Below are 25621 nucleotides of genomic sequence, written 5' to 3'. Positions count from 1 at the left end.
TGTGAACTCCTTGGCCAAGCGCATTCTATCTATAGATGATACGATTAATTTGGAGGCGACTGACTGATCAAATATCACACAACGCTTCGACTTGCTTATCAAGCTCCATACGCCATACTACACCATTCATCCCCAACTTCAAACACACATTCATTCAGATTTACAATGAGAGAGAGATTCCTTTTCAAGATTGCATTCTACTTGTCACTACTTCAGTCAAAGTTGTTTTACGGCTTTGATATAATATTTTCAATGCTGTTTTGCAACGGAAACCTTCGACGTTTGAAAGAGGTGTGTGTGTGTGTGTGTGTGTGTGTGTGTGTGTGTGTGTGTGTGTGTGTGTGTGTTTGTTTGTTTGGTGTGTTATGCACTCCCTATTGACGCCCTGGTAAATCTGGCACGACTGTGCTAAAGCATTATGTAAATATTCAATTGAAAAGAAAAAAAAGTTTGAGTCAACTTCCATTAGATGTCTATTCTATTTATAATGTGGTACACGTATCTAGACAAAACGTCCTTCAGTGTTGGTTGTTTAAAAAAATTATTTCACATCAATAAATAAAAATAAAATATTTTCAAACCTGCGAGTCCACAGAAAATAACAACAAGAAATGAAGTGAGTAGGAAAGTGCCAGAAGACAATAGAAAATAAAAATTTCGCGGCGGAGATGGGGGTTCGAACCCGCGACTTTAGTGGTACAACAACTCCACCTGGCCGGAGAGAGCGCGACTCTGGATAGCTCATACGGTAGAGTCACGCTCTCCCCGGCCAGGCGGAGTTGTCGTACCAGTAAGGTCGCGGGTTCGGACCCCCATCGCCGCCGTGAAATTTGTATCATCTAGTCTTCTGGCACTTTCCTACTCACGTCATTTCTTGTTGTTATCAACATAAGTGCCTGCTCCACTCACTTTTCTGAATTAAGAGTTCACAGAAATCTTGTGTGTACGTAGATATTTCCGACAAGATGAGTCAGTCTTCATAATTTATCTGAAGTAAGGGAAAATTCAGGCCAAAAGAAAAAGTATGTCTCTCTCTCTCTCTCTCTCTCTCTCTCTCTCTCTCTCTCTCTCTCTCTCTCTCTCTCTCTCTCTCTCTCTCTCCAGTGTATGGCAGTAATATAAAGCCATGGCGCATCTATTTGATTGAACCAACGTGACTCATGGGGGAACATTTCGTTCTGGGAGAGATAGTGTTAACTTTCAATATTTATTATTTATTCATTCATTCATTATTTATTCACACACACACAAATGCACTATAAATACGCACATACACACAGAGTGAGAAAGAGAAAGATATGTATAATATATATACAGAGAAAGAGAGAGAGAGAGAGAGAGAGAGAGAGAGAGAGAGAGAGAGAGAGAGAGAGAGAGAGAGAGAGAGATATGATTAGCACGAAAAATGAAGATCTCCCAAATCAATTGTTTATAGCTCTCACCACTGCCCTTGTCGCAGCACATGACTTGACTCCAGTTAGATCCCAGTTAAAACAAAGTCGTCAAGTTGGCTACAGGGAAAGGGTATGAGGTAACACGGCAGGTGACAATACGTAAGGGTAAGGGGGAAAAGGGGGGTGGGGGTGGAAAGGGTGAAGAACCAGGGGCACTAGATATTATGTACTGTTGTGATATGTAGTCAGAGGTCCTCTACTACTATCGAATGGTAAATCCAGTTCAATCAAATACCCCTCTCCCCCCTGGCACTCACATCAACTTCAAGCCCATTCTCATTTCCCTCGTATTCATTGCTGTTGTAAATCATAAGTGACACACCGACCCCTCCCTCCTTTCGCCTCCCTACTCCGCAAGGCTTTAAATTATATTCAAAAACAAATGAATGATAGTATGCGCTTGGCTAAGAAGCCCACAACATTGCCACCCGGAAGCATAACGGACGAACACATAAAACTATGTGTACCCTTGAACGTTCATAGATAGTATGCGCTTGGCTAAGAAGCTCATAACATTGCCATCCGGAAGTATAACGGACCAACACAAAAAACTGTGTGTATCCATGAACGTTTATAGTCAGGTTAATACAGTTTAGTGAGCATTACTCATAAACGCGGATGGCAAATAACAATAACAAAGAACTGAGTGACGTCAACTAAGAACTATATATAGTCTGGTTAATACAGTTTGGTGAGAATTATGAGTAGTCAAGCGCATCCTATCTATAATAGAAAGTTATGTCAAGTCTCTCTTTCCTCCTCTGTCTCTTCCATCTCCCTTTCCGGTGTAATCTTGTCAGTCTTCACTATTCTCAACAAGTTCAAGTGGGACTTTAAAATGCACAATACAATACAGGGAGGTCCTCCTTTCAAGATAATGGACGACCAACATATAAATTAAATATTAAAAAACAAAATTGAGATTTTATATAGCGCAATATCCACTTATGTGTTCAAAGCGCTTTACAAGGTGTCCCTGGCCAACAGCAACATTTAACATGTAGGGGGGGGGGGGACATGACGCCTGTTAGGCGATATTATTACAATTTTTTTCGGACAGAGACAGCGCTGCCAGGTACTCATTTTACATCTGAGTATGGTGAGAGAATGTGAGTAAAGAGCCTTTTCCAAGGAATCAACTATGCGACGAGCTAGGCTCGAACCCACGACCTTCCGATCCGAAAGCGAGTGTCATACCACAAGACCACATAGCCCCACAAATTATATGCTTTTATATGCGTCGACGAGAATCTCCCTGAATTTTAGATTAGAAGCCCGACAGCTATAAAACAACGTGGAAAAATAATAAGTAACATACCGTGCATAGTCAGTAACTCCAAACGGCTCTGTACACAATGGGCATGATCTATATTAACTTTCCATGTGCTCGAAGTCATTGGTCACATTGCAAAATGTGCTCAAAGTGACCTACATAGTGAAAAGTGTTCACAGATTTTAAACTATCCAACATTACGATTGGTCATTGTGTTCAGCTTGACACATGGGTATGTTTACAACTTTTATAAACAAAGCAGCGTGTTTACATTTGTTCAGAAATGTCCAATCTTTGGACAGCAACAAATCACGTGGTCGATGACTCGGTTGGGCGAAAACATGAATATAGATCGCTCGCATTCGCTGTAGTTTTGAACATGTTTCTGGTACATTATCATTGTTCCTAATAACTATAAATTGCCACAGGATCCTAATAAGTGCAATTTGTGACTTTTCACCCCAGCCTCCCCTACACATAAAATAAAGCATACTCTTCTACATAAACCTATATCGTTAACATTTACAGATCTGACTGGAGAAATATATTGAGGTGATTTGATAACATTCCTTTACAACGATGAGACCGAGACTGTAACAAGTTGCGTTATCAAATAAAGCCAGCGGCATTCAGTTTCTGATACTGAATAATGCCAAAAGCGCTATTTTTTTTTCTTTCCTCGGGTCAAAATTTAAACCAAGCCAAAAACAAACAAAAATCTCGTTGGTACGAAAAATGTCGGATATATCCAGTTATAAATGGGAACCAAAGAAAAAAATCAAATCTATAGATAGCATGTGCTTGGCTAAGAAGCTCACAACATTGCCATCCGGAAGTATAACGGACCAACACACAAAACTATGTGTATCCTTAAACGTTTATAGTCCTGTTAATACAGTTTAGTGAAAATTACTCATAAACGCGGATGGCAAAAAAAAAAAAAAAAAACAATAACAAAGACCCGATTGACGTCAACGTCATAGTATCTATAGATAGTATGCGCTTGGTTAAGAAGCTCACAACATTGCCATCCGGAAGTATAACGGACCAATACATAAAACTATGTGTATCCTTAAACGTTTATAGTCCGGTTAATACAGTTTAGTGAGAATTACGCATAAACGCGGATGGTAAAAAAAAACAAGAAAAAAAAAACCAAAAATAACAAAGACCCGATTGACGTCATCGTCATACTATCTATATAGATATTATTCATCAGCTGTCTTCAGCCTCTCTTTTTTTTTTAATTATTCAACAGCAAAAATGATATTAAGACGAAATGAACTATTGTTGTTTTTATGTTTTTAAGGGTTTTACGGCGCTTGCAACACATTTAGGTTATATCAGCGCCAGTAAAAAGGAAGAAAATGGGATAGTAAAAAGTTCTAGAATTACAATTAAAGCACTCAAGAGAAAGTAAGACAAAGGGGAACTGGGAACAAATAGGGATCAGATGTAGATTCCAAGAGCATACCACCAATTTACTTAGTTTGAGATCACCTATAAGTCTTATCCGGACACAAGCACAAAATCCAACAAAGAGGAATACACTCAAATACTTACATTATACATTAAAAATAACACATACAATAATACATAACAGAGAGATGATTTACAAGGAAAAAAAATATCATCTCCCAAAACAATAACTATGCATTTGACTGTTTCCCTCCCAGCTAGGACTCCGACCAGGGCCAGGAAAAAACCAAGTAATCTCATTCCAAGACAAAGATAGAAAGCATGTTGGAAAACAGATATAAGGGGATAGAAGACGCAGTATGTACCTCCCTGCCCGCTATGGGAGGTCAGGATCCCCACCCAGGAAATGAACTATGACATGAGAATAAAGCACAAAAGTGTGAAATACAAACCATGATCCTCATCGTGGCAAAAACCTTCAAACCTGGGACCTCGCAAGTTAACTTGGTTAGATGTGTCTTATCAGTATACGACTTAACAGCATATAATATGAGGATAGAAAAGAGAAACGATATATGACATCAAGGGTAACCCCCCCCCCCCCCCCCCCCCCCACCCCTCCTCCCGTTTTGACTGGGATTGTCATAAGTTCACGCAATGAAGGCTTCAGATAAATTAAAAAAAAAACAAAAAAACAACAACAACCAGACAACCTGAAAAATAACAGGATATATACTCAAACAATATAGCACAAAATCCAATACGATTTGTGGGCGTGCCAAAACTCAAAGCTATTAATTCCTTGTAACAGGTGACAAGACCCATATTAAATGATGTCGAACGTGAATATGAAAACAACCCATTTCTCTTTCAGGTGGAGACATTACATTAGTCATATCGGAAAGAATAACTAGAAATACGCAAATAATGAAATAGGATTCAATAGTCTGGTGTCACGTCGCCTAGCAACGAGCAGCTTGGCTCTAAACAAAGAAAATCGGTACTTTTTATTCTCCATCCTGGCAAGAACTTTTTCACACGTCTTGTGATCGGAATGTATAAAATTCAAAACATGATCAGATTTATAATGTTTTTTTTCCCCTGGATACACGTTTATGCTCGTCGGAGAAGTATTTCATAAGGGCGTCCGCCATTGTTCCGATAGTTTAGAGCCAGTTAGTAAGTTCCTCTGCGTCATTACGGGGGAAGTGACGTCACGACTGTTGAAGCGTATTGGTCATGCTTTTGATGTATTCTCCCTCAGTCATCAAATTTTAGGCACTCGGTCAACACAGAACTGATTGCAACTCAACAATCAAAATCAAATGACATTTTTAGAAGTGTTTTTATGATAATGAAGTCATGAAGCGCTTGATGACGACTCTCTCTCTCTCTCTCTCTCTCTCTCTCTCTCTCTCTCTCTCTCTCTCTCTCTCTCTCTCTCTAATAAAAGCAAACATCGTTAATTATCAGTTTCGTCAGCACGCAAACACCAAACAACGCAAGGTAACATACATTCCACGATGCTGATCCGATTACAACGTGCCCTTTTAGAAACAGAATATTAACAAAACATGATGACAAACGCAAAAAGGGCGACCAGCCCATCTTCTTGACTGATATGATAACAATATCGAAAAAAAAGGGATTCGACAAGTCTTGAATCATAATGCATGTTATCAGAAATACTGATATTTAATACTGCCCATGACGTTAACTACAGGGAATGAGATTAGCTTCCGCGAGGACGAGAGACGCATGCGCACAACCAACATGACGTTCTCTCTTTAATAACTTTTCCGCCGGTGACGTCACAGACTATGGGTGATGTCCAATCAAGGGACGCTACTCTTCCGCTAATCTCATTCCCTATAGTACTGACTCTCTAGTAGGCCATGATACTGCCCGTTTCACTCGATCAATACATGACTACCATCTAGGAATGACTTTACTTTCCAAAGGCTCAGTCAAGCAAAGTAAAAAGACAAACAACCCAGGAGAAGCAACTCAACCCCTTTTTGAAAAAAGAATTGGGACGACAAAAAAAAATAAATAATAATAATTAAAAAAATAAGATGTTTTGAAAATATAAAAATAAAAGGAGAGGGGGGCGGGGGCAGGGAGGCTGAGGAATCAAAAAGTGTCTGTCAGTGTGTTGTCGAAGCAGACGCGACAAATATTGAATCATGTTGATTGATTAATTAACTGCCCGATTCTGTAAAGTAACACTCACACCCCCACGTGTTATCTGTGCACCCCCACCCATCCACCCACCCACCCACCCACACACACACACACACACACACAATCACACATTTCGCGAACTCCCAGATGTGAGTCTTTGCTAAGATTAAACCGCAGAGAGTCTAGTTGAAAAAGGTGTGTTGTGACGAAGCCGGTTTGAGACGGTGCACGAGTGCGGTAAAAAATTTGCTGATTGGGTCGATCGCTAGGACTTCATATACTATAGACGTTGCTGGTCGATCGTCATTAGTCTAATCGTCATAACATAGTAGTATGAGCACCATTAGAAGCAGCTGCTGCCAAGATGAGGGACATTTAAATCGATCAATGTATTTGAAGAACGAGTTTTCTGGTAACATTGTTCAATACGTGTTTTTCCAGAGTTAGTTAACGGATTAACATGACCATTGTATCCGATGCGTGTAGTTGTAGGTCAATGCACTTTTAATGACTGGTGACATCAATTTTTATCTGGGGTAAACAACAGTCGCTGATCACACACATTGAACACATTATTTAGTATCAGATTACAGAGGCAATATATATATATATATATATATATATATATATATATATATATATATATATATATATATATATATATATATATATATATATATAAAACACCAGGATGTCCAGCAAATTCTCGGACTTTAAAATCCTACCTTTTGAAGAAAAATCCGGCCAAGTTGAAAAAAACCTGACTTGGGACAGTGAATTTCCGACTGTTTCCGACCCCTCTGAACACCCTGAAACACAAGACTCCCCCCCCCCCCCCCCCCCCCCCCCCCACACACACACACACATTGTTACGACCTGCCAATGGTTTAACACGTCGCGCAGTATTGAATCGGTAAAAGTAGGGTGATTTCTGATTTTCTTTATGTCATCCCATTCATATAATAATTTATTGGTTCGTGCCTTCCAACCTTCTTTCAAATCAGCCGATCGACTCAATTGAAAGGTAGCCATGGTCAGGCTCATATCAACCACGCCAAATTTCTAATACACCGATGACTGAACAGTTTTTATGTTTAATATTTTCAAAAATCTCTTTCCTTACCGATCAATTTCAGTATTTTCCCAAAATGGCAGGTTTACTCAGCAGAAAAAATGATTTAAAAAAAAACTCAAACAAGCTCTCTTCAATACAACTTTATGTTCCTATTAATATTAATTCAAAAAAGATCATTCTTCAAAGTTTGTGATGTACAAAATACATTTGAATAATGTATTTTGTGTCTTAACAAATGTGACGATTTTCCTCCAGGTGGTAAGGAGAGGGTTAAACGCGAGAGCAATAGCAAAATCCAATAAACATGCTCTAAACACTTTACGATGGGTCCCAGACAGCCACTTCTTATAACTACTATAAGTAGACGATGGTCCCAGACCAACAGCAAAACTTAACCTGTGGAATGGAACAAGACGTCTGTGAGGTGATATTACACATATCTAGCAGCATTGCAACCGCCAGATATTTGTATATAGATTTTTTTTCCCTTGGGACTGATTCTTATGACAAACTGTCTTTGAAATAACTATATTATTCAAAAAAATGGGCGTATAAAATAAGAGTTTTTATACAATTTTTCAACAATCGTATTTATCAAATTAAAACTACATGTTGGCGTTATCGATATCGGATGATAAAGAGAACACGTGTCAGCCGGTTTTACAAAGTCCAAGTTAAAAAAAAAAAACAGACAAACAAAAAAAACGACAAAACGATCATACATTCCACAGCACATTGCCAAATCACTTATTTCATTTTGGCCAGAAAACTCTTTTTATTTTCCAAATTAAACTATCAATTTATAAGGTGTTAAAACTGATAGAGTCGGGTTTTTAGACTTTTTTTTTACCATATCAAGTGATATTTGAAGTAATTTTCTTTTTTCTTGGCCAAATGAAAAAAAAAAAAAAGAAAAGAAAAGAATAATAAAGAAAGAAAGAAAAAAAAAAACAAAAAAGAAAGAAAAGAAAAGAAAAAAGTAAAAAGTACGCGAGCATAAGCTAGCCAAGTCTCGATATACTAACGTCACTCCCATCTCACATCAGGACTCTTTTTTAGGAAGTAAATTCTTTGCATTAAACTGACAGCTCGTCATTTTGGTTTAACCCTCTCCTTGCCAACCATTGGAAAATCGTCACACATTCGTTAGGATCCAACCAAAACTTTTATCATTCAGATTTCTTTTGTAAATCACACAATTTAAAGAAAAATAGCTATAAAAGAGTAGAGTTCATTTTGCTGATCCATATTATGCATAATATGATGTATTTGTTGCTTTCCTGTTTGAGTGAGAAAAAAACTATGTGTTGGGTGGGTGTGACATTTTTGGGAACAGTTGAATCGTAAATTGTAATTCACACAATTCAAAGAAAAATAGCTATAAAAACGCGACACTGTGTTATAGAGTTCATTTTGCTGATCCATAGTATTCGTAATATGATGTATTTGTTGCTTCCCTGTTTGAATAAGAAAAAAAAACTATGTTTGTGTTGGGTGGGTGTGAAATTTTTGGGGAAAATTCTGAAAATGGCTGGTAAGGAAAGGGTTAAACTACCGGGGCATGACATGGGCCACTTCAACAGATTAGGATACTGGTCGTGCTGCAGGGAGGCCCTATCGGGATATTAGAGAGAGAGAGAGAGAGAGGGAGAGAGCGAGAGAGGGAGAGAGGGAGAGAGAGAGAGAGAGAGAGAGAGAGAGAGAGAGAGAAAGAGAAAGAGAGAGTTAGAGGGGAGGTGGTGGGAGGGGAGGGGAGTAGACGAAGACAGTAAATAAACAGTAAGGAAAGGGAAAACCAACAAGAAAAACGATGGCAAACATAAGAGACAAGACGAGAAGGACAAAGGACAGCTACAGACACATGGTTTCATGCTGTGTAAAATGTATTATCGTAAGGTCCTTTTTCAATTAAATCGGGGTCGTCGTTTGTCCGTAACATTATGAAACATACGTAGACATAGACACCGATGTACATGGATAGGTAAGCCAACACTCCACATCCACATTGCAATAACTAAGATAAAAAAAAAAAAAAAAAAAACACGCTTAATACGGTTCACAAAAAGTAATCTATTCCTCTAGCTGGCCATAAAAACTTAATACCATTTCATACAAAAAGTAATAACCAAAAAAAGAATAAAACTGATTCAAATAAGGACAAAATACCAAACATCAAACGTTTCGGGCTCAAAACCCTTCTTCAGCCATATATTACTACGTAAAAACCTAGATGACGGTCTATCTGGGTTCTTAAGTTTAAGTAATGTATTTATGTTTTATTTGTTTTTGTTGAGAAGGATTATAAGCCCGAAACGTTCCGTGTTTGACATTAAGTTCTTTTGTTTTGAAGCTATTATATTTATTACTTTTTACAGTCCACAGCTTCTAGCAGCTTAGTATTAATTTGACCCATTTTATACAGTACAAGTCATCTGTCAGGACAAGACACCGTGTCGCTGAGCCACCGACACCACGGCTCTTCTACAAATCGAAACATTAAAGTGATGGAATATTATGCTTTAGAGATGCCAATTTTGAACTGAAAATGACACCTATGTTGTATATTATATAAATCTATTCTTAGATAGATAGATAGATAGATAGATAGATAGATAGATAGATAGATAGATAGATAGATAGATAGATTGATAGTAGATAGATGAGAGAGAGAGAGAGAGAGAGAGAGAGAGAGAGAGAGAGAGAGAGAGAGAGAGAGAGAGAGAGAGAGAGAGAGATTCTTGAGTTCACCCAAACACTGGTCTGTTGTAAGGCTTGAATTCAAACAAGCCTCTTAAATAGCGGATTTTCGGTCCTATTGATGAAGTGCGTAATACTTGACTACCTCTCAATGTGTACACAGACAAAAATAAAGGCCTGAACAAAGACTACCCAGACATGTTAAAAATAACGCTGAAACCAGCAGCAGTCATTGAACCTGAAAATACCATTAAACTGATACATCTGGAGGGATAGCGATAGCTCACTTAGTGGTGGTGGTGGTGGTGGTCATAATAATAATAATAATAATAATATCGCGCCAACATATCAAGCAATATATTATGTCTATGCAGAACTTACAGGCGTTATATTATTGGTAATGAATAATTACCAGAGACAGATTAGACCTAGAGATAATTTCAATGAGATACCGGTGGTAAATCATTAGGAACATTTGATGGTGTGTTTAGAACGAAATCAGACAACTAATTTACAGAGCGAACGAGCCTTGGACCGGATGTTCGAGGGTTCGAATTTCAGTGGAGATGGGTGAAGACTATCATTCAGAGTCAGAGCCAAAGTAAGGCCTGTCGAGCAGAAGTTTAACTCGGTTTCTGTAAAACTGAACGGAAAATAACAATAGCTTGCTACCAGCGACACCTATACAGATGCTTGCGACACTTGGTATGTATATGACGCTATTTACCGTCCTTACAAAGCCCAATTCTAGGCAAGAGACTAGAAAGCGTTCATAAAATCCGATTTATTTTAATTAGTCACTTGCTCCGCTTAGGCTTGAGACTAGCAAGTCATTTATTAGATAGACTAGTAAATAACTAAATCTAGTCCGCGTTCATGAAAACGGGCCCTGAACGTAAAGCTTCGTAATGAACAATGCAAATACCAACTGATAAAAAGTCAAGTGTGTAGACAACCTGCCCTGTGGTATACAGTACAGCACGAATATAAGGAGCAACCCAAGACCAAAAAAAAAAATAAAAAAATATTCCTTTTAGAAAGCAATAGATTGAAATAATCTAAATAATACTGCTAATAATAAATGGGCAGGACATGCATTTATTATTTCAAGCAACTTGTCAATTTAGTTTTCTTACTCTTCTCTTTCTTTGTCACCCAGCTGTTTAAACTATTCAAATATGTCTTTCTTGGTCTACCTTTACTCTTTTTTACCTTCTATCTTTCCTGTGAGAGCAAGATGTTCAATACATTTATGTCGATGTAGGTGCCCTAAAAATTGCATTTGTCTTTTTCTTTTTGTACGAATTAATAACCTTTTAGTTTCAGCTTGCTCTCTTCATTAGTTTTCTTCTCTCTCAATGAGATTCTTAACATCCTTCTAAGAAACTACGTTTCTGTTGCCTCCAGTTTCTTTCTAATTTCTTTAATTGTCCAGCTTTCACAGCCATATAATAATAATGACCATACATATGCAAACAAAACCCTTATGTTTTGTTGTCATTGAGATATTGTGGTTATTAAAAATTAGACTCATTTTATTAAAACTATCTTCCATACTACAGATTGTATACTGACATCGATCAGGCGATCTTTTGATAAACGCTGTCTTGTCTCATTGTACATCATTGACCGATCTCACAGGAAGTAATAATGTCATGAAAATCTAATACTGTGAGAACCTGGTAATATATTATGTGCGCGATTGACAAAGAGCTTCACAGTTTTATGGGTCCCTTCCTTCCAAAAGTGCTCAGTCTAAATTAAAAGCAAAAATATATGTTTCATTTGTGACTTATCACGTCGATCCGGTATCACGTTGGGATGAATCAGACATGATAACGCATAATATATAATTATACCGGATTGGTAAAGTCGGATTGGTATCAGCTTAAGAAAAAGTAAATGGTACGCACTTCGGCGCGGTATCGTAAGACATTATCTACCTAAAGATAATCCATCCAAAAATTACGTCTGATGTTTTATGTTGTCACTGATCGCGAAGAACAATTTGGAGGAACAAAAGTTTACCAAAGCCAACACATTGATGCCGAAAGAAACGATACAAGAGAGCGGGTGGAAGCATGGGGTGGGGAGAGGGGGACAGAACTTCCCTATTCAAAGGGAGAACAATTCCAGCTATCCGGCCATAAATACAGATACTACAGAATCAAACATTCTACCTACCAAGAGCCTAAAAGAAAAGCGTTGTTTTCAACCCAAAGAGTGTTTGTGATTCCCCGACACTAAAGGCAGGCAATCCAATTTGTTCTACATTATCTCGTAAGCTCGTTGTCTTATCGGGCAACAGGCACCAGTTCCAAGCTTCATCCCTATGGGATAAGGTCAGGAAGAACGGAAATAGTAACAATGGTGTGATATCTTATGGGGCGTATGATTACAATTTATTTCGACATGTCGTCTGTTTTTAATATCAATAATGATACACATGTTAAGTGTTGCTGTTGGCTAGGGACCCCTTGTAAAGCGCTTTGAACACCTTTAGTGGATATTACGCTATATAATATAAAAAAGCTCGTTGTTAATTATTTAAAACACGGTATTCATGTCATAAACAAACGCCACGCTGGGTACACAACAATTACATTGGAATACTTGAAAAGGGTTTCATGGCCTTACAATGTATGGTATTAAGATGATGGTATGCATTAATGTACAGTGTTATACCATGGTATATCATTATTTACGTTATCATCATTTCTTTTAGAATGCAAGGTCCGCCTTCGTTGTTGACTGGGGCCGTGAATCATGTCAAGCGAAAAAATACACACACACTACACACTTATAAGTGGGTAAAAAGAGACGAACTAGTGTCTTAACCCTTTTTTATTTGGGTCATCCATGCTTGATATAACGTCATCCCATCCGAACATCAAGTGATAATGATGGTGAGGGTAAATTTAGTAACAACCTTCTGGTATGCAATAAAAAAATTATAAACATACCCATTTTAACGTTTCAGGTTCGTGACCCGGCAGCTCAGCTGCGTCTTGTATTGTAACAAAAGTCAAACGATGTTGAGTGTGGTCAGTGACCGAATATGTGACAATGATCGGGAAGAATATGGACTATGGTTTCAGCGTTATTTATTAAGCAAGGCATTTCACACACATGGCGCTGTGTCTTTAAACAAGGAATTTTACACACATTATCCCACCATTCGACCCAACTAAAGAGGAACCTGGCTATTAACAAAGACGGATAACGTATGAGTGATACTATAAAAAGAACGTCTAACCGATGTTTTCTCTGAATATGGAAATTATGTCCCATAATATTGTTTATCGGAGGAATAAATGAAGCGCGACAAGAAGATAAATATACACACGTGTATGTATGTATGTGTGTGTGTGTGTGTCTATATAATTTAAATATGTCGCTGCTTTTCTCCATATTATAATAATTATAATTATATAAGCATAAAATGTTTTTAAATGTATAGAAGTGTGGATGCGATTAACGTTAAATCCGGCTTTCATTGTGACATCGGTGGTAAAGAGCCTTGAAACAAGAGACTCTCAAAATCAGAATACAGATAATCATCATCCTTCTCGTGAGGCCTTTCTTATCATCGTGTTATTATAATTTGTGACGAGCTAATAATAATATGGGATTTATGGGATACACCAATCACAGTTGTCAGATTGTTATATGTCATATTTATAATACGCTTAACCCTTTATTAAAAAAAAAACCCAACTTAACCACGGTAATTGGTGAGGTAAATGTAAATGAGGCTATGACATTATCATGGTGATCCATCCCACCATCATTGCTACATAAAGCACATTTTTACGATTTTTTTCCGTATTTTGTCTTTAGTTCCTATGTCAAGAATCAACCAGTTCATTTTTGTTTTAAACAAAAAAAAAACAAAAAACAAAAAACAACAAAAAATACAATAAAAACAAAAACAAATCGGCATAGTATTTGTGATCCCCGACTGGCGTATGTCATGATATACAGACTGATGACATCTCTAACTCTCTCCTTCCCTGCCTTGACACAAGAGAGGTTCAATGTGAGAAACATAATGTCTGCCTTTTTTCAAGGTCACTGTCGGGTGTTATTTTTCGAATGGTTTGTTTTATACATTCGTCACTGGTGTCATACAAAGTATTTTTTTTTTATAAACCTGAATCAAGTGAGGTAATGCATGCCAATCTCCCTTGTCACAAGACAGAATGTCATAACGGGGACCTAGTTTACTCTCATGGTTGACCGTCCAACTCGATCTAGTCCAATCTAAATTCAAAGAATAGAAACGGTACTGACTCTGTAAGTTCACTCCACATTATCGGCCCTCCTTTTTTTATTACACTGAGAAGAAAGTAGTTCCAATAGCTCACTCACTCATTTCAAAAGCAAAGAAACCAGTGGTAATGAATGGGTGCAGTCAAGGCCCTCTATATAGTAACTATATAGAAGGCCTTGGTGCAGCCCGTGACGCAACTATAGTACTTGCAGGACTTAAGTAGGCCATGGTGCAGCCAATCCCCCCCCCCCCCCCCCCCCCCCCCACCTCTTTGTCTACCCAGAAGCGATTGGGTAGCTGGGCGTATTTAGTCCTATCCAACGGGTACCAAACAATTGTTACTGGGGTGTTACTGTCCGTATAGCGAAAACCTCCGGCTGTATTATGGGCTATATAATGGCTCTGAGGTAAAGTTGAGAGGAAGTACTCTTCCGTCTAATGGACAGATCACGGTAGTGCCGGCATTTTGCGCCCAATCCTCTATACAATAATGCTCTAGCCTCGAAGGCTACTACTGCAAATAACTGAAATGAATGATATCTACTGGTTGCAGTACTACTGCCAATAACGAAAACGCCCGCTATCTGCTATAGAAGACATCATTATTCGCAGTACTACTGCGAATAGAGGCAGCAGCTTCTTATGGTTCACACTATTATGTTATGACGATCGACCCAATCAGCAAAGTCCGGTCCGCATTCGTGCACCGTCGCGAACCCGCCCGGTAGCATCGTCACAACACACCTTTCGACTAGATGCTCTGCCGTTTCGGGTTCTTGCCCACAGCGTGGACATAAAGGACAGGAAGTTAGACCCCACTGATGTAACGCACCGGCCGTTAGGCAGCTCCTCGACCGAAGCCGATTCGCAGCTACCAGTGTCTCCTCTTACTGGTATCAAAGCCTGCAACTTCTCACCAAGCTTAGAGGAGTGTAGGTCCCCGCCCCCACGAGGGATTGAATTCGTCCAAACCGACTTCCATCTCGTATGTGCAGCTCTGTCCGTAGTCAGGGATTCTGCGTACAAGGTTTGCCGGGACTTATTTCGGCTCGAAACGGGGGCACCGTTCATTATGCGCATGAGAGGGTATCCCCATTCCCTCTCTCTTTGATCTTACTCGGAAATCACTATTCGCAGTACTGCGAATAGAGGTGGCCATAAAAGGCGTGTATTATGTAACTTTGCTGACTCGCGACATGATCATGTTGATTTTTGAGCGTAGGTGTCAGTTAAGGTTGACACGCGTGTGCACGTGTGTATCCATAATTCACGAGACGCCAAAGGTTAGAATCATATCCTGTCGTGACTCAGGATCCAGTTATGAATATAATATAATGCAAATTTATAAAACAACCCAAAACATTTTTGCAATCTCGGCTACAGAGACAAAATAAAAACCAAACTGGCAAGTCCTTCGTGCAGTCACCGGTTCTTTTTTTCTTAAATAGTTTATTGACGTGCTTAGTGTTTGTGTATATATGTGTGTGTGTTTGTGTATGTGTGTTTTATTTTAAAAACTGATGTTTTGTTTTCCTTTTTGTCTTTATTACAACCACCATCACAACCCCTAAAACACACACACACACACACACACAACGCAACCCTCTCACGTCTTTGATATTACGCGTAATATATTTAAATTTAATACTGCAGGTGAACAATGATATAATGGTAAACCTCCACAGATCAGATGTTATACATCCATAAACAGTTAATATAATATTATAGCGTGCATACAGTTCTGAAGCTTTGAAGCCGGAAGTCATGGTGACTTACCCCTGACTTGTTACACAAGTAATATGCCGGTTAAAACAGAAATTGATGCAGCATGAAGGATGATTGATGGCGTGTGCGAGAGTGTGACATTTCAAAAGTAGAAATATTCCTTCCGGATGCATATTTGCCGGTCTATAAATATGCAACTTAACGAATCTAAACGAATTAAAATTCCAATAGCTTATAAATTCATATCTCTGGATTATTAGACAACAAATGGAAATTAATACTGGTTAGACAAGAAAGAACCCTTTTAATCTCTTCTATGAAGATTTGTCAATAAATATGTTAGATGGGTATTGAAGTAATACATTTAAAAACAGTAGCTAAATAACATTTTATGACAACCCACAACTCCACTCCGGGAATGATGTCCCAGTGCTTTGGTTTATATAATTCATTGGCAAAATTTGAGAGATATCGAAAATCTCCCTGTGTTAACACGATTGGGAGACAGAATCTCCTTTATATAGAAAAATATGAAATATTGCTAAAATGGAAGTGAAGAATGTTTGAGATATAATCATGGTTAGATCGGATGACAATTCGCAAATTTGAATGTATTAGGTTTCAGATATTATGAGCAAAATTGATTTGTCATTTGAACTCGACGATCCAGAATGTATTGTGATATTAAATTATTTGTATTGTAATAATATCCCATTCCTTGCCAATATTAGAAAAAATATGTAACATTCCTTAAACTGAGTAATCAGAATTTTTAAAAGCCACACATACCTAAAGACATTTTGCAATATTTCACACGTCATGTGTAAAATATATCTAAACCATCTAAATCTATGACTAAAAGAAAAGTGATCGAATTATAATATTAAGAAAGCTTTAAGTAAAATAAATGAGTCTTAAACTTCATGTCAAAGATCAAAGCTTGAATCAATATAAATTTATGAGTTGATGTATTAAGCTTGAAATGGTTAAAATACCATTACAGAAGATAAAAATATTGGCTTTCAACGTTGGTAATTTGAGAACTATTCTTTTATGCGAGATGTAATCTGGGCAATAACTGATAAACTAATTATATGATACAATACAAATTAAATAAATAACATTTATCTAAAGACATTATCATTATAATGTTGAAAGTGAACAGGATTTATTTTATCAGAACAATCTCTTTCTAACATCATCATACCACCATGAATGCAATGGTGTCCTTGTTCTATTTAGATATCAAACTTGGTACTATTAGTCATAAGATAATACAAAGAGCAATGCAATCAACAGTTTAAAGCTTTATCGTTGAGAAGAAGCAAAATAAGAAGCTTGAACATTTATTCATAATTTGACATTGTCATTTTAAAAGTCAAGTTTTTATTTTGAACAGAACATTTAGGCCTAGTTGTAACAGATGTGCTGAAGTCTAGTTCTCTCTCTCTCTCTCTCTCTCTCTCTCTCTCTCTCTCTCTCTCTCTCTCTCTCTCTCTCTCTCTCTCTCTCATACACACACACAAACTTCTCTCTCATGCATGATAACTCTCGCTTTCTCTCTCTCTCTCTCGCTTTCTCTCTCTCTCTCTCTCTCTCTCTCTCTCTCTCTCTCTCTCTCTCTCGCTTTCTCTCTCTCTCTCTCTCTCTCTCTGTGTGTGTGTGTGTGTGTGTGTGTGTGTATTTGTAAGTGTACTTGTGTGTGTGAGAGAAAGTGTGTGAAAGAGAAAGTGTGTGCATCTCTCTCATACACGCACACAATGATGAAAACACACACACACACACACACACACACACATTCCATCAATAATGTCACAATAACAAAGATGTTTGAAGGAGTTATCTCATTATGCTATGTACCTTTACATTCTCTGTTAACAGCTCAATGCTTAGAAATACAAAGAACATAATTATCTAATCTAAAATTTTGTTGTGTTTTCTTTCAGTGAAACTTTTTGCGCTGCTTTTTCCCCTGCCCCATTTCCTCTTTTCAACGACCAACAAGGTTTATATAAACAGACATACATCAGAATTTCTACGGCTTTGCCATGCTTAACGCACTTTTATTCAAAAGCAGCTCATATGACACCAACAGGCGCTTTTTTATAATTTTACAAAAAGTCACTATATTATAACCACAATCACATTTGATTGCTTAGATTAAAGTGGTCAAACCAACTAGTTGATAATTTGGTAAAGCTTTTGTTCATCTGCGCTATATCATCACATGACTTAATCATTTGGCTAAGAATGTCATTGTAGTTGTACAAGGCACAATAAGTCAATATGAGAACAGAAAAAGAGGAGGGATTGGGTAGCAGGTGAAATGATCAATGTAGACTACACAGACTGATATACGGCTTTAGTTTTATTTTCTCAACACTCTTCTTTAGGCAGGTCATTGTTCATCATCAGTTACAGGTCGGTGAGATTGATTATGATTATCTAGAGACTAGATTGACGTGTATTTATTTGGAGGTCTGATGCTCTCAAACCAACGCAACATTGTTTCCAAACAAATTCTTTTAATCAAGCCCATAATTGCGTTCGTGAATAAGACCTGCAAATATGTGCACATTGATTGGATTGGATGATGCGTGTTAGAAACTTAGACCTCACAGTCCAACGCTTAATCAAGAATTTACAGTAATAACTGAGTCTTGTCTGTCTGCTTATGTTTCTTGTTATTACCAATCATTTCATTCCAAGGCTAACAAATTATCGTTGTTTTAACTCAGATCTGATTCGAATATTTATATGATAAAACGCCTTGTGATACCGGTTATTTCATAGTAAAAAAGGGGTCCTACTTCCGCCTTTGGGTGGGTGTGAAAGACAAGGACAAGAATCATGATGTTTTAAAGGTAAACCAAAAAAGGGTAGAAAGAAAAAAATATTGAGTGAAGTTCAAAAGTTGGATTTAAAATCTGCAATGGTTTTGAGAATCGATCGATTTTATGCACAAAAAAAGGATGATATAAATATCGTTTTACTCACATTTCAATTCAGAGATCCGGATGAGGGACGATGATGAAGGCAAAGAGAGCGAGAGCGGAGGTTCAAGTGAAATTATAACTACACAATGGGTACACGACTGTCTCGCGTTGTCTCTTTAGTGGCAGCGTAGCCTCAATCGAACTGCAGGGTTGCCAGATTATTTTCAACAAAATGCCAGGGGAAGACTCAAAAAATGCCTAAACACTCAAAAAATGCCAAAGTCTGTTGACTCCACCCCCACTAAGAAAACTACTCACTTTTGATAGACAATTACTATCATATCCTGGTGGCTTGCATGTTTTCTTTTCTTTTTTTTTTTTTTTTTTTTTTTTTTTTTTGAATTATACTAAATTTCCTGTTGGGGTAATATTTTACCTACTGACTACTAAGTGGAGTGCTAAACCACTACACCACGGTTGAGAAAAGGTGTCATTTGAAGTATAATATACAAGAAAAGAAAATGCCAAATGAAAATGCCAAATGCCAAATGATTTTTCTAATGCCAAACGGTTTTCAAAAATGCCAGATTTTTGGAATCTGGCATTTAAAATGCCAAACTGGCAACCCTGTCGAACTGACTCATTCACGAGACTTGCGTGTCGCTGTGGGGGTGTGTCGCGCCGACGGATTCGACCAATCATATCTTCGGTCCTTCGCCATCAGCAGCAGATTTTGGGCAAACTGTGACCTCGTGTGCTCAGATTGTACTGGCGGTGACCCTAATACCCAAGGCCCAAGACTCACTACGCTATCGCGATAGCAGTAGCAGTAATCTTCGTGTACTGAGTACGTTCATAAAGGCAGCATAGCTAGGTAAATGAAGGTAAACTTGTGCAAATTAGTGATGAAAGCACCAAATTTGGCACAAAGTAACTTGAGACCACTATTAATCGATGATAGAACCACATTCATTGAGAAATTCCTCTAACAGTGTAAAAATGGGAGATGCAAATACACCTATATGAGCTATAAAACAAAGGGGCGTAATCCATGAAATATTTGTTAACAATTCTGCGTTTTAAAACGATATTATTTTTAGCCCGTGTAAGCGGTTGATTATTTTTGCTTAAATAATTATAATTGTTAAAAATGTGACTTTATGTGATATAGGACCGTATGGGCCGGTAGTTATAGCTTTTGTATGAGGATTGTGTGTGTGTGTGGGGGGGGGGGGGGGGGGGGGGGGGGGGGAGGAGGAGAATGTGCTGGTGATGTTTTATTGGTATTTTATTTTTGCTGGTCGTCATCGTGATGACGATGAAGATGATGGTGGTGGTGATGATGATAATGATGATGGATGATGATGAGGTGATTGTGGTAATAATGGTAATGATGATGATGAGGTGGTGGTGGTGATCGTGGTAGTGATGATGAAGATGATGATGATGATGATACCTTCAAATTCCAAAAACTAATCTTAAACGTTTTGGCGAACGATCATTCAGTAAATTAGATCCCATCACTTGGAATTCACTCCCAATGTCAGTCAGACTTGAAAGCAGCGTGATAAATTCAAAAATAAACTGAAAACCTATCTCTTTGGGAGGTATTTAAATTAGATTATGCCAGAAATTATTGCATACGTGTGTGCGTACGTGCGTGTGTGTGTATGTGTGTATGTATGTATGTTGCGTGTGCACTCGTGTATACATTTAGTTAAGTGTGTGTGTATGTGTGTGTGTGTGTGTGTATACGTTATATGCATGCATGTATGTTAAGTGAGTACGTGTATACGATGTGTTTGTGTGTTTATGTGTGTGTATTGTATATATATATTATATATATATATATATAAATTTATTACTCGCACACACACACACACACACACATATATATATATATATATATATATATATATATATATATATGTGTGTGTGTGTGTGTGTGTGTGTGTGTGTGGAAAAAGCTGACAACGAGGTATTGGCTTTATCTTGCGCGGTTAAAATAATTCAAACAGATCAGAATAAACTAGAAAAGGCTGCTGCTGCTGAATTCTCTCAAGTCTCCCAGGAAAAATATGTTCCACAGTCATTTGTCTATATATATATGATTGTTGTTGGATACTAATCATCTAAAAATGTTAATATACGTCACCAAGAAAGTCTTTCATTATCGAAATGAATAGTTACAAACACTATGATCATCACTAACACTATCACCACCACCACCTCATCATCATCATCATCATCATCCCTACCACGATCGCCACCACCACCATCTCATCATCATCACCACCACCATCATCAATGCTACTATCTCCACAATCACCTCCTCCTCCTCCTCCTCCTCCTCCTCATCCTCATCATCATCATCATCATCATCATCATCATCATCATCATCATCATCATCATCATCATCATCATCATCATCACCATCATCATCAGCATCATCATTATCATGATCATGATCATCACTACCACTACCACCACCAGGACCGCATCATCATCATCATCATCATCATCATCATCATCATCATCATCATCATCATCATCATCATCATCATCATCATCATCATCATCACTACCACGATCACCACCTCATCAAAATCATCATTATTAGTCCTCATAATAAAGTTCAACAATCGGCCCTTACGGTTCCTATATCACATAAAGTCACATTTTTAACAATGATAATTATTTAAGCCAAAATAATCAATCGCTGAGACGGGCTAAAAATAATATATTTTAAAAGCGCCGAATAGTCAACAAATATTTCATGGATTACGCCCCTTTGTTTTAATATAGCTCATATTATAGGCAGATTCGTATCTCTTTATTTAACACTGTTAGAGGAATTTCTCAATGTGGTTCTATATCAACATCGATTAATAGTGGTCTCAAGTTACTTTGCTTTCATCACTAATTTGCACAATTTTACACTAATTCCCCTAGCCAAAAATACGTCTAACTTATACGTCATGTACACGACCATTATAATGTACAAGACCCAAGCCCAAGGGCGAGAGCTGAAGCTGGTCTGTTGCTCGGGTAAATAAGTAATGGCACAGAGGGCCGTGAAAGGTGGAAGGATCTGATCTCACGACATAGAAGATAGAAGAGGTGGTCATGGCGTCCCCAATCGTATAAATAGAAGTCAGGTCAGTAAATCATTTCATTAACAATTTAATTAACACATCATCATCATCATCATTGCCTTTTTCACCCTGGGTCAGGGTATAGGCCACAGACAAACAGCTTCCATCCTTCTCTATCCCGAGCTAACTTTTTTTTTATCTCATTCCAGGTCTTACCACTTCTTTGTTTATCAGCTTCTTTAATTCTTCTCCATGTTCCTCGTGGCCTTCCCCTTGATCTTCTGCCCTGAGGGTTCCAGTCCAATACTTTCTTTGTTATAGTTGAGTCATTCTTTCTAAGCGTGTGTCCAATCCACCTCCATCGCCTTCTTCCTATTTCCTCCCCCACTGGTTTCTGCTGTGTTCTTTTCCATACTTCTTCATTTTTTATTCTATCCATCCATTTTATTCTGAGTAGCTTACGCATGCACCTGTTTACGAAAATCTGTACCCTCCTTATACATGCCTGTGATGCGTTCCAAGTTTCACATCCATACAGTAGGAGAGACTTCACGTTTGAGTTGAAAAGTCTTAGCTTTAGTCGAAGGGAGATATCTTTAGTTCTCCAAACTCTGTTCAAAGATGTGAATGCAGCCTGTGCCTTTCCTATTCGTGCTTTCACCTCTGCTTCCGTGCCTCCATCCTTGTCAATTATACTTCCGAGATAGCAGAAAGTGTCTATATCTTCAAGTTCCTGATCTTTTACTTTGATCTGCCCCCTTGACGCGTACCTATCCTCAAGACCTTTGACTTTGCAGGGTGAATTCTTAGACCAATCGATTCCGAGAGGCTGTTTATAATTGTGGTTTTTGCTTGCATCTGGTCCTGGGTGTGGGACAAAAGAGCCAGATCATCTGCAAAATCCAGATCATCCAACTGTGTCCAGGGGGTCCACTGTATCCCATTTCTTCTCCCTTTGGAGGTTTCCTTCATTAGCCAATCAATGGCAAGGATGAACAGGAATGGTGAGAGCAAGCATCCCTGCTTGACACCAGTCTTAATTTCAAAGCTGTCAGTAAGCTGATCTTCATGTACAACCCTGAAACTTGATCCTTCATATATTTCTTTAATGAGGTTTACTATCTTTTCAGGGAGTCCATTGCCAGAATTTTCCACAATGTTGCTCTGTCAATACTGTCGAAAGCCTTCTCGTAATCCAGAAAGTTGACAATAAGAGGAGAGTTCCATTCTATAGACTGTTCCACTATGACTCGCAGAGAGGCAATCTGGTCAGTGGTTGAACGGTTTTTCCGAAAACCTGCCTGTTCGTCCCGCAGTTTAGCATCTGTTGCATTCTTAATTCTCTCTAAAATAATACGGTTGAAAACCTTTCCTGGGATAGAAAGAAGAGTGATGCCTCGATAATTATTACAATTACTTGGGTCCCCTTTCTTTGGAAGCTTGATAAGATGTCCTTCCTTCCAATCCTTTGGGAATATCCCGTCATTCCAGATTCTCTCAAATAGTGGGTGCAGGGCCTCAGCATTTCTTTCCGCATCAACTTTTAGAGCCTCCGGTGGAATCTGGTCTGGTCCAGCAGCTTTCCCCCTTTTCATCTTGTTAATGGCACCCACAATCTCTGCTATCGACGGTGGATCACAGCTAATTGGTAGCTCATTCCTTGCAGGCAAAATTTCTGGCTGGTTGTCTGGTGGTGGTCTGTTCAGAAGGCAGTTGAAATGTTCCCTCCATCGTTCAGATTGAGCCTCTTTTCCAAAAATAGTTTTCCCATCTTTGTCTTTGACTGGTATCTCTGGTTTCCCATATTTTCCAGCAAGTGTCTTGGTAGTTTGATAAAGGATTCTCATGTGTCCTCCTGTCGCTGCTGCTTCTGCTTTCTCTGCAAGTCTGTTCATGAATGCTTCCTTGTCTTTCTTCACAGATCTTTTGACTTCCTTAGCTATGGCTTGATATTGCTCTTGTGCATCCAGTCTTGAAGCCCTTGTTCGGCTTGCATTCACTTGTTCCTTCCTTGTTCTCCTCTTTTCAATAAGATCCAAGGTGGTTGGACTTATCCATTCTTTACGTTCCGATTTCTTTACCCCCAATACCTCGTGCAAGTTGTTATGTAGACTTCCTTGATCTTTGCCCAATGTGACTCTACATCTATGTCCTCCTCGAGCTCAGTAAGAGGTTGGAATCTATTACTCAATTGTAGTTTGAATTCCTCAATCTTTTCCCCATCAAGTGCATTCACCTCGAATTTTCTTCTTGTATGTGATCTGGTCCCATGTTTTCTGAGTCGGAGCTTAAGCTTTGCCAATAGCAGGTGGTGGTCTGATCCAACATCTGCCCCTCTCCGTACTGTCACATCTTCCAATGAACGTCTGAATCTTCGAGAGATACAAAAATGATCAATCTGATTCTCTGTCTGACCATCTGGTGAGACCCAAGTTGCTTTGTGGATCCTCTTATGGGGGAACACTTATCCTCCAATCACCAAACTGTTGAATGCACAGAAATTTGCAAATCTCTCACCATTATCGTTCATTTCTCCCATGCCATGACGTCCCATGATACCTTCATAACCTACGTTATCCTGTCCCACTTTTGCATTAGCATCTCTCATCAATATGTTGATGTCTTTCCTTGGCAACTTGTCAATGACTTGTTGTAGCAGACTATAAAATGTATCTTTGTCCTCATCTGTTTCATCATTTGTTGGGGCATAGATCTGTACAATGTTCATGCTGATCTTCTTACTTCGTGTTGTAAAGGACGCCATGATGATCCTTTCTCCGTGTTGTTCCCATCCTCTCAGTGACTTCTGGGCAAACTTGCTTAGAATTATTCCTACTCCCTGTGTATGAATCCCGTCCCCTCTCCCTGAATATAAAATCTCCTCCCCAGACTTGAGGATTGTATCCAGTGGGTTTCGCTTACTCCAAGTATATGCAGCCTGTATCTTCTCATCTCAGTCACAACTTGAGAGCGTTTTCCTGCTTCATACATGGTGCGAACGTTCCAACGCAATTCGAAACTGCTTGTTTGGCGAAGACGTCATCGGGTCAGCAGAGTCCTTTCGGCTTTGTCTGTTGTCCTTCATAAATTCTGTAATTCCAGAAACTCTTCGGTCGCCCAAGCTAAAAAAAGGATTTGGTTTCTGTCTGTGTTTCTGTAACGGTTTGAGTTTAACGGAAAGGGGTGTTAACCCTTTGCCAACCCCCAACCTGGAGGACCAGGTGACTCAAAGATGGGGGAATCACACACCATTAGTCGCCTTTTACGACACGCTGGCTTGGCGTTGGGCTCTTCTTGACCCTCTCAGTTGAGGGACCCCGGACACCACACGGGGTAAATTAACACATATTTTACATAATATTAAAAAAAATAGTCATCTTTAAATTGGCAAAACTAAGTGTTTTAGAAAACCATACACTAACTCATATCAGCTCGATAAGTAAATAGATATAATATGTCTTATATTTTCACTCTTATGTGCATTTTGTCC

The 25621-nt window shown here is 38.5% G+C and overlaps 1 protein-coding gene across 2 annotated transcripts in view; it reads right to left on the bottom strand.

Annotated features, from left to right (window-relative positions):
* The window catches only part of LOC144971461 (uncharacterized), a 37845-nt gene extending 18607 nt beyond the window's left edge, over positions 1–19238 (bottom strand). For both annotated transcript variants that reach the window (XM_078912394.1, XM_078912396.1), the window contains exon 1: positions 19098–19238. The gene's annotated coding sequence lies outside the window, so the exon portion shown is untranslated. The remainder of the gene's footprint in view (positions 1–19097) is intronic.
* Positions 19239–25621: the final 6383 nt, after the last annotated feature.

The sequence above is a fragment of the Berghia stephanieae genome, chromosome 4 (genome assembly GCF_034508935.2).
Source record: "Berghia stephanieae isolate SIO BIC M18660-M18661 chromosome 4, UCSD_Bste_1.3, whole genome shotgun sequence".
Classification (NCBI taxonomy): Eukaryota; Metazoa; Mollusca; class Gastropoda; order Nudibranchia; family Aeolidiidae; genus Berghia; species Berghia stephanieae.
Note: the sequence above shows the minus strand (reverse complement) of the source record. Positions and strands in the feature narration are given on the sequence as shown.